At 49.1% G+C, this 10,949-nt stretch overlaps 1 long non-coding RNA gene across 4 annotated transcripts; it reads right to left on the reverse strand.

Annotated features, from left to right (window-relative positions):
* Positions 1–7,290: 7,290 nt before the first annotated feature.
* LOC116228322 (uncharacterized) lies at positions 7,291–10,773 on the reverse strand. 4 transcript variants are annotated; one of them, XR_016472092.1, is made up of 4 exons: positions 10,306–10,767; positions 9,030–9,105; positions 8,681–8,750; positions 7,291–7,988 (listed from the first exon to the last, which is right to left on the reverse strand). It is a non-coding gene; the product is annotated as an uncharacterized LOC116228322 (long non-coding RNA). The 4 variants fall into 4 exon arrangements; XR_016472093.1 differs by lacking the exon at positions 7,291–7,988 and having other exon boundaries at positions 8,001–8,750; positions 10,306–10,491; positions 10,690–10,773; XR_016472094.1 differs by lacking the exon at positions 7,291–7,988 and having other exon boundaries at positions 8,001–8,750; positions 10,306–10,491; positions 10,705–10,771.
* Between the last annotated feature and the right edge of the window lie 176 nt (positions 10,774–10,949).

The raw sequence follows: 10,949 nt of genomic DNA on the forward strand, positions 1-10,949 counted from the left end.
AATGACTCTGTGACTAGAGGATGAGTCCAGAGCTCACAGACATTGTGCTAAGTGAAAACCAATGGGATGAGGAGATGGGTCATTCATTGCTTATATCCTTGCCAGGGGGTTGGAAAATCATCATTGTGATGTCCATGCCAAAATTCCAGGGGCAGCAGGGCTACGTACGTTATCAGGGAGCAGCTGATGAAAAGTCAACACCCAGCAGATCCCATGTTCTCAGTGCTTGTCTCCACTTTGGCCAACAAAGTGACAGGAGCCAGAAAGGAGAGAGCCTGCAAAAACACAAGTGCTGCAAACCAATGAGCCTCCACAAGCAGTGCAGGTGGTTGCCCATCCTCTTCTTTTCCATTTTGCACTGTTGCATCACATCCATTAGGGACCATCCCCACCGCTGCGTTCCTGGCCCATGGAAGCAGCAAGCATCTCCCCCAGGGACTGTGCCTCCCAGGTGCCATCCTCAGGAGCTCACACCTCTCCCACTCTGCTTTTTCTTAATTAACTCATTAGGACGGCAGCGATGGCGATGCAAGCCTCAGGGGAGAGTTCTGCAGGCACAGAATGGAATCAGGGACTGAACATCAAAAGCATTTCAGGAAAGAAAGAGGAAGAGGAGGGATGTATGATAAGATAGGTTTGCACGTGTACGCATGGCTCATTTGGGGAGGATGTGGCCTCCCACGTGTTGGCATTGTTTTTGTGACTGTTTGGAGCTCAGGGAACTAAAACACAAAACAAACAAACAAGAAGAAAGAGGGAAGCGCGTGGATTAAAGCTGGAAGGAAGACGATTAAGGGATTGAAGGGAAAAGAAGTGCAGAGGATGTAGATGGAAGGGAGAGCTCCCTGCTCTGCCTTAGGAAACAAAAGGGGAAGAAAGAAAAGATTTTGATAAGCGCTTTAAAAAATTCATGAGGTTTCTGTTTCTCTGTTTATTTATTTCCTCCCTGGGATAAAGTCCTGGAATAAAACATCTCATTTGTCAGGGTCCCGGGGGAGGAGGACACACGTCATCTCCCCTATGGATAAATTACAGCTCTGCAAGGGTGGGACAGCAGGAGGGGACAGCTGGGGCAGGAGGGGGTGGATCAGGGTTGTGCATAATGCGTCGTGCAAAAGCCCTACCCACAGCTAGGGATAAAGCCTCAGAGTAAAGGGAACCACATGGGGCAGCTCACGGGTGACATAACCTCCACAGATGTTACCCCTATGGGTTGAGACCTCCTCTCTTTATTTCCTGCAAAAGAATCCAGCCTGGCCAATGCCATCTGGAGCCATTCCCTTTACCTTGGAGATGAGTACAGTATTTTTATTATTATTATCCTGCTCTTGGCTGAGAGCTGCCCTCCACCGAACGATGCCATGAAGATTGCTGCAGCTAATTCCTGATAATGTTAAGATACTGAAGGGAGAATATAGCCCATAAAGTCTGGGTCTGCTCGTTCCTGTACTGAAGGAATGGCTTTTTCAGCCATTCCCTGGTGTGATGAACGGGGGTGGTACATCACAAATTAACTGCCAGTAAAATTCTGGCTGGTAAAAAGATGAAGGAGCTGTTTTTCAATGGAAGCTGTAAAACCATCTCCTGAAGGAGAGCAGCTCCAGCCCCCGGCTCCCCGCCTGCTTACAGAGCCACCATCTGCCTCTGATGGTGCTGTCCTTTTCCCAAATCAGCAATGCCCCAGGGCTGTCTGTTGCAAACTGTTTGGGCCTGCCTCATAATTGTCACAGCCACAGCCCTGCTTCTGGTCCTATCCTGGTTCTGGTCTAGGACTTGGTCTTGATTCTAGTTCTGGTCTTGATCCTTATCCCAGATGTGGTCCTTATCCTTGGACCTTATTCTTGTCCTGGTCCTAATCTTAGTCTTGGTCCTGGACTCGGCTCTGGTCTTGGTTCTGATCCTGGCCCAGATCCTTATCTATTCCTCGTCTTGGTCCTGATCCTCCTCCTGGTCCTATTCCTAGTCCTGCACATCTCCCAGCCCATTGCAGCAGGACATTCCCACAGGGGATGGGAAGTCTCCAGGGACAGGTCCACTGCCCGCAGCCCTCACCTAAGAATATTATCCATGTGACAACTGTATTTCAGTGCCCATGGAAGCCAGCGTTCCCCACTGCAGCATAATCTGCCTTTATTATTTCTTTCTGCTGTTTCCATTTCCTCGTTTGCGTGTTACAGATGAGCTGAGAGCACGCAATCATCTGGACTCTTTTTCCCCCCTCTGGCAAGAGGGAATTCATCACCAGTTTCATAAAAAAAAGAGGACTGAGAGAAAGGGAGAGTGTATTTTGGCAGTCCTGGTGGCCCCAGGGACTCTGCAATGCATGGGACAGGCTGGACTCTATGGACCAGCCCTGCTGTCCCTGGGCTGAGAGCAGGAGATTACTGCAGCTTTAGAGCAGACACGTGTAATGGCCGTGTCCTAGTTTTTGTGAGCAGAATCCAGCATAAAAAAGCCACATTAGCAGTGAGAGCAAATATAGTAACTTGCTCTCACATTGGCTTTTCCAGTGTTACTAGCTGGAAAGCCTTTCCAGGGTCACCAAGGAAAATGAAAAAGGGGCTCTTTGTCCCCCACCTCTCCCTCCTTCTTGATAGAAAATCACCTCCAGCAGCACTGCCAGCTGTCCAACACGGTCATATCAGCTCCCTCGGGGTCAGCAGCTGATCCACCTGCCAGCGCCAGGAGGAGACACCTGGCAGATCCTGTCCCTGTCCTCATCTCTGCTCCTGTGTCTGTCCTTGGCCTTGTCCCCATTCACAATCCTCCTGCTGTCCTTGTTCCTATCCCCATCTCAACCCTATCTTTATTCTCCATCTCATCCTTATCCCATCCCCATTCTATTCCCATCCTCATTCCCACTCCCACCTTATCACCACTCCCATACTATCCCCATATCATCTCCATCCTCACCTTATGCCATTCCCATTCCCATCCTTACCCCATTCCTATCCTATACCCACCCTCATCTTATGCCATTTCCGTTGCCATCCCCATTCCCATCTCTATCACTTTCCTATTCCCCATCTCACTCTTATCCCATCCTTAACCTATTCCCATCCCATCCCCGCAGAGCAGTGGGAGCCACCACAGCAGAAGTCACCTTGCCATCTCAGGCAGCTCATTCCTGTCAAAGTAAAGGCATTAATTTCAATCACATTACTAATTACTAATTAAAAGTCCTAAATCACTGGAAGCAGAGGCTCTCCCCATGGGAAGGCTGCGTTCCCATTCTGGCACATCTCACCTGGATCGCCCACCCCAGCTGGAACCAAATCTGTACCACAGCAGCCAAACGTAGGCTCCCAAATTAAAAGAAGCAATTAAAGCCATTTAATCACTAGCTGCTGCCAGAAGGGAGCTGGAGGAGCATCGTGCCACTTGTGCACATGGGGACAACCCCCCAGCACCTTCCCCCTTCCTGCCACCACCATGCCCCCACCCTGAGCCACAGCTCAGCTGTGTATTCAGTGTCTGCGCTCCATTATCACCAATCAATATAACAGTTATTACCTAATGGGCTAAAACTGTAATTCTAATGTCCCAGATCTGCATATTACAGCACAGCTAATTGGTACAGAACCGATGCAGGGGCTTAATGAAAATGTAAATTCGGGCACATTAATCAAACAATTATTTTGCAACCACAAGACAGACAGTGCTAAACCTAATTAAGAAATAAACAAAGTTAATCAGTGAACAGAAAACGTTTACTAATCGTATAAATACGTTGCAAGGAAGAAATATTAGGCAATAAGTTATTAAAGATTCCCAAACCTGCTCCTCTCACTACAGTCCTTAATAACCCAGCACTCTGGCTTCCAGGAAGCACCATCTCGATTTTATTAAAGCATTTGTTCTGCTTTAAGCTCTACTGGGCACCAGAGAACAAGAAATATATTACTCTGCAAGATGAATAATTGCATCAATTTAAAATAATAGGGCTGGGGACTGAACATGTGTGTGTGGGTGACACCTAACGTTGAGACCAAAGTATTTTGGGCTTAATTATCTGAAGTTAGTGCTTCTCCAGCTCAAAAGTTAATTCTAAGTCAGACATAAAAGTTGTAAGAAGACACAAACATTAATGCTGTCTGCATTTCTCTTTCCTCTTCATGTTCATAGCTCCTTGTCAAAACCTGCTTGGTTAGCACAATTTCTGTACATAAATGGGAATACTTCTCCCCCAGCCTTACTTCTGCTGGATGTTGATTTGCACAGCAAAGTGTTCTGAATTCCTTGCAGCACCGTCACGCTTCCTGCAGCCTTGTGAGGAGGCTGCAGCAGGCTGGGGGCTTGGTGGGGAGGCAAGCAGCAAGCTGAGAGCATCTGCACCCCATCAGAAGCAGCCTGGACAATAATTGAAATGAGGAAATGTCAGTGATGGAAAGCAGGCAGCAGGGTCAATGCCGCAGCTGTGGGTCACAGTGATGGACAAGGTGATGGTCAAGACAATCACAAATTGATGCCCCAGACAATGGTCAAACAGTGGTCAAGATGATGGCCAAGGTGCTGCCTCAGCCTGGGTCTCCATTTGGGGACTGCTGGCTCCTGGTATGGAAGATGGTGAGGGCACTCTGGGGAAAGGATGCTGCTGTTGTCACTGATGTGTCCCTCATCCTGGGGGCATGGCCAGGGCTGGGGGGCCCTAGCATACATTTTGGGGATGATTCAGCTCTTTTCTTCCATTCCGTTTGCATGAAAGCCTTGCACTCAGGACAAGGTAAAACCTGTCTGGGAAAAACTAAGTTCAGCCAAAAACAGCCTCAGTGTGTTCCTTGGCAGTAAATCCTCTCCACACTCCTATATTTTCAGTCCCAAAGCCACATCCTCATTTCCCTTCTGGCCTCAATGGCCCCTTAACTAGCACTGGAATGATGTCCTGGTGCCCCACACCCTAGCTAAGCAACTTATCAAAACCATCCCACCTTCAGGGACATCCCCAGTTTTCCCTTGTCCTCATGGGATGACAAATCAACCACCCAGCAGAAGACGAGGGGAGGCAAAGGATGCTGCAGGGAGCACCCAGGATGCCTGCAGTTCTCCTCCAGCATCACGGCACATACTGAACTGCAGTGAACAGTAGCCAGGGACCTGCCAGCCCTCAGGATGCTCCTTGCCCTGACATCACCATGTGTCCCCATGTCTCTCCAGAGCAGATTTGCTGTGCCAGCACCGCACTCCATTGCTTGGCTACAGGGGGAAGAATTCAATTTTCAGCTTTCTGAGCCCAAACGGTGGCTGGCTGCTGCTGCTCTGCAGCACCCGGCTTGTTGGCATTCTCCAGCAGTGCTGCAGGCTCAGCAGGCCCAGAGCTGCTGCAGAACACTGAATTATTCAGCCGCAGCAGGGCTGTGAGCTGATGGAGCCAGTGAGGGCTCTGAGCACAGCCAGAGGAAGGACCGAACCGGAGGTTTTTGGAGCTCCCAGAGCTGTGTCCCAATTCCAGAAGTGACAAATCCAGGGCAGCAGCTGCTGCACCTCACCCTGATAGGCATCTGCCTAAAAAATAATAAGTTAAAAGCTGGGGAAAAAAAACCCACACCAAAGAGCCTCAGCCCTGCAGCAGGACCTGTGGAAGAGAAAAACCACCATGGGGATATCACAGGTGGCAGCCATCAGGTGGCCTTTGTGGCATCTCAGCATGTACCACACCACCAGTCCTGTGGTCCCAGCTACATATTTACTGGGATGCTGCCACGATGGTTGGCACAGAAGGGATCCACTGGTCTTTATTGGGATGCTGTCATGATGGATGGTACAAAAGGGCTGGCAATCAATCTAGACAAGCATCTAGGGTCCAGTCTGAGTCGCTCATTGACCAAATTGCCTAAGTGCTGGCCATGTGTTGCTCCAATATAGGCATGGATGCTGAAGATAGGCAGGGTGATGCCACTGAAGTACATGGGAAGGGGAGGAAGGCTGCACCAAGACTGGTCTCATCCATTGACATCCCCCACGAAGTGGATGGAAAGTGCTGCTCTGCTGGCGAGGAGAACTGTCAGGGCAGGAGGCAGCACAGGGTGATGGGTACAAGGAAGATGGGTTTAATTGGGTCACCCTGGGTGCAAAGGACAGCTATATGGCAGGTGGCCAAGGTGACGGCTGCATCCCTCTCCCCTGCCATTTGGAGATTAAATGAGCCCAGTGCCAAGAGCGCTCAAGCCCTGTCCTTCACGCTCCCATTGTCCCCAGGGAGGATGCTGGCCAGCCTTCCAGTCCCCATCTGCTGCAGGCACAGGAAGCTCTGCAGTGCCCTGGGTCACCCTGTGGCTATGGGATGGGTCACGGGGTGGTCGAAGCATCATTCCCCACGCAGCACCACCAGCCAATTACAGAGATTGCGAGGGCACAAGTGCCTTCCCAGGGTCATTTTTCAAGCGATTAAAAATAAAAAGGCCCAAGCGCGGCTCATATTTCAGCATTAATGTTACTGCCAAATATTATCATGTCAACGCGGGCTGGAAAACGGAAGCAATCAATAAGAGAGAGGCTCCAGTGCTGAGCAGTGAAGAAGCACAGCAGCCCACATCCAGCAGCATCCAGCTGTGCACCCTGGATTAGGACCATCTCATAGGGTGTTGTTTTCCTTTTTCCTCTGCTTTCACTTCGGTCCAGGGAGCCCATATCTAAAACAGTAAGTGATGGGGCAGCACCAGTTCTCAGGGGTTGACATAACCCAGCAGGAAGGTGCAGGAGAACGAGCTGCTATGTGGGTGCTGTCACCTCCCTGTTGTCATTTCTTACTGCCCTGAATCAAATCCAACTCTTCGTTCGCCCGTTGCATAAGAAAACTGAGCTCATGTCTCTCTTTGAATGAATTATTCACACTTGGCTCCATATTCACTAATATTTAAAAGCTGCTGCTGTGGGAAATGCCGTTCCCTTTTTTCCAGACGTTGTTCCAGACGATTCGGCTTAAACCATTCACCAAAGAACAATCTGACGCACTGGGGTGGTTGTTTTCTTTCATGGAGCTGCATGGCCAGATGGGGAGAGGAGGAGGGAGAGGACAGGAGCAGAGCTCCTTCCCCTGGTATGTATCCCTTGTGCAGGACACACAGAGGACAGCACAAGGGATGTACATGAGGACATGCCCTGCATGCTGTCTCCTCGCAGCAGCCCTCAAGCATCACGGAATCATTAAGCTTGAAAAAGACCACTAAGGCCATCAAGTCCAGCCATCAGCCCATCACCACCACACCCACTCATGGAATCATTAAGGTTGGAAAAGCCTAAGAACACCATTTCCAACCCCAACCCACCCACCCCGTGCCCACTGACCATGTCCATCAGTGCCACATCCTGACATTCCTTGAACAATTTCAGGGATCACCATCCCCGGGCAGCCCATGATATTTCTTAGCTTGGTCCCAAGGAACTCATTATTATCCTAGTGGGCACTGAGGGTGGGCAACAGTAAGGACTCCAGGTAGCAGAACTGCTTCAAGTCCATCTATGGGCCAAGCCCATGGTTCTGCAGGTGGCATTGTGTCCCCAAAGTCCTACCTGCCTCCTGTAGCCATACAGGAGCCTTTCGGTATCTCTGATTTGGATTTTAAAAAGGAAATCCTCTCTCTTACTGGCAGGACAAACAGCCCCAAAGCGATTCACTGAGGCTATTGAGACCTCTCCTGCAACAATCAGGGTTTCTATGGCCAGGCTCTTATCAGGCAGATAGTGATCCGCTGTTCAGCCCTGCTGTTAATTAATCACTCTGACCCTCACCCCAGGGACAAAGCGAGCAACAGAGACACCCACGAGTTTCTGAGGCTCCTCTGAAGCTGAGGCTCTCAGTTTCAGCCCTCCCCACCCATAAACCTGAACACTTTGCTCAGTGGAGCTTCCCTTTGACCCAACAACAATTCCTCTTTTTGGCTTTCCACTGCCCCAAGCTTTTTTTCTCTAGGTTCAGTGTAATCAAGATGACATCCTTTTTGCTTCGACGGTTTCTGGAAGGAGATTGCTTGCTGGGATTTGTCACAACACTGCCAGAAGAAAACAAGGAACCATTTATCCACATAACCCCAATGGAGCCAGAAAACCCACTCAGCTTATGCTCCATGCATTGCCACGGCTTTGCATCGCTCCCATCAGGCACGTCAGCCCCACTGAGAGCCTCCATTCGTCTCCTAAAGCACCAGGAGATGCCCTCTGCACAATGCCTGCACCTTGGGCAAGCAGACAAAGGCAGCTTTGCACCAGCCTCTGTTCCCAGCTCAATTTCACCTTTGCAAAGATTTCTCTGTCCAAATTTTCCCTTTGTGACAAGCCAGCCCACTTGCAGCTGGACATTTTTATCCAGGTCTGGCTCCAAGTTTGAGAGGTTTTTTATTTTGGAGCTGAAAATGGACCAAGTGTCCTTGGAGGCGTCACCAAGAACAAATGCTGATACCTGATTTTCCTTTCCAATGTTTCCTCTCCAGTGCAGAAATGAAGACCAGACCCACATTCATGCATGTTTCTAATTAGATGCCACTTTGTCCCAGCAATTTATAGAATCACAGAATCATTAAAGTTGCAGAAGACCACTACAATCATCCAATCCAACCACCAACCCATCACCCCTATGCCCACCAAACCACGTTCCTCAGTGCCACTTTGTTGATGTTGGTAGCACCATTCCAACACGTGGGGGGAAACCACCACCCAAAATCCCACTGCAGGCTGGCAAACACACCGTGATGCTCCACACATCTGTTATTCAGCTGCTGCAAATGCGAGACAGGCGCACATGGTGGGGCCTCTGTCTGTACAAGAAAACCTGCATTACACCCAGTTAATACTCAAACTGTGATTAATCAAAATACTCCTCTTGTTGTTCTAATTATGCTCACTGTTTGCCTGCACATCCTTTATTTTTGTTTAAGCGTGAGCAGAGTCAATTGGAATCGAGGATTGATGGTGGCTGCCAAACACTCTGCTCTCCAATGGCAATAAGTTACACTCCCATTATGCAGCATGCAATATAAAGGACTGATATTTATTCTGGGGATGTTTTCTTTCCCCAAAATACTCAAAACACTCACAGCTGCCATGAGGTAACTCAGCACCACAGGTGCTGCCCTACAGGAGGACATGGGGTGGCTCAGGATCCAGTGCAACCTTAGGAAATGAGAACAAATGAAACCATCAGCATCAATCCCCATGCAAAGAGCAGCTTCCTGGGCTCTCCAAATCTTCTGAAGCCCCATGGCTGATTCAAAATCGTTCTACATTGGGCCAGCAGCCCAGAGGAGATGCTGGACCCAGCACCACAGATCTGAGTAATGGTTTATTTTTAGGCTTTAGCATGAAAGTCATTGATCTGAGCTCATAATTGCATCGTTATCTGTGCCCTATGAGATAAAGAGATTTCTAGCTGAAGGCTTTTTGAAAAGCCACGCTTGAAAGTAGATGTATTTCTTTGAGCTTCTCTATTTTTTAAGTGAAATATTTAACAGTGAAAATTTGCCATCCTTTATTTATTTATTTTTGATCCCAGAAGACAGAAGTGTCTCCTGTAGGAAGGCCAGAGACATGGGATAAGAAGGGACCTGCAGCACTGCCTTTTGGGATGGCAGCAGCTATCCTGGAGCCAGATTTGGGAGGAGCCCCAGGGTGTCCCTCCATGAACTGCTCCCATCTCCAGAGAAGCCATGAAGGCACCCTACATCCTTGTACAGCTCCCACCACTTCTTCCTTATTGAGAAAATAATGCTAAGGCACAAAAAGGCTCTCTGTGGTGCAAAGGAAGGATGACAGCTCTGTAGAAGTCCTTTTTAATGAATTACACCCTAAGAAGAGAGGTTAACAGTGGGCACTCTAGGGTCATGGAATCATTTGAGTCAGAAGGGACCCCTAAAAGCCAGCTGGTCCCACAGGCTGCAGTGCACAGGGACACCCACAGCTCCATCAGTGCTCACAGCCCCATCCCCTGAGCGTGGCTGTGTGCAGGGATGGGGCAGCACCACCTCTGGGCACCCTGTGCAGTGCCTCAGTGTAAAAACTTCTTATATCCTGTCTAAATCTCCTCTCTCTGAGTTTAAAGCCATTTCCCCTCGTCCTATCACAACAGACCCTGTTTCAGAGTCCATCCCATACTTTCTTACAGCCTCCATTTAGATACTGAAAGAATGATAACATGCACCGTGCCCCTGGGCACTGCCACAAGCTTCACAGGAAAGCACATCTTGGGAGAAGACAGGAGAGAGGCAAGCAGTGCCTGTAGGGATCTCCTGCTCCACCATTCTTGGGAAGCTCACCACGTTGGCATCACAGATCCAACAAAGCTGCTGAGCCCTCTTCCCTGGGACAAACACTCACCTTTTGCTCAGAAGAAGGGCAGGAACCCAGCACTTGGTCATCATCTTCAGCCCAGTGGGTGAAGAGGTGCAGCTCTGCTCCCAAAGCTTCTCTTCCTCTCTCCAGCACCAGCAAGAGATCCACTTCCACACCAGCTGCTTTACTGCGCCAACCCATGCTTTGCAGTTCTCTCATTGAAAAGCAAATCTGTATTGATTTCATAACAACCAGGGCTGTAAATTACTGTTTGGGACTGGCTTGGTCAGTACCGAGATGAGAATCTATTGATTGCACTGAAGGTTTTAATCTAATTAGGACTCAAGGAAACTTGTTGGAATAGCAGAACAATTCAGATGCTCTGAGATGTAATTAAAAACATAAGGCATAATAAAACATAACACCTACAAAAGCAGAACGTACAAACAACAGTCCTGGTCAAACAAAGTTTGCAGTCCAAAGGCTTCCTGTTAGAGAGGCTGAGAAGAAAACAGGAGCAGAAGTATCAGCTGGGGCCTAATGACCCTCTTTTATCCCCTCTCTCTTTAGAAGCCCTTCCAATCAGGACCTCACACCCAACCACAGCTGAGCTACCTTGTCCGTAATTATGTGGGGCAGCAATTAAACCTGGTGGCAATTAAACCAGGTGGTGCTGGGGGGGGAATGCT

Source organism: Phasianus colchicus, chromosome 18, assembly GCF_987193195.1.
Source record: "Phasianus colchicus chromosome 18, bPhaCol1.hap1.1, whole genome shotgun sequence".
In the NCBI taxonomy this organism is placed as follows: domain Eukaryota; kingdom Metazoa; phylum Chordata; class Aves; order Galliformes; family Phasianidae; genus Phasianus; species Phasianus colchicus.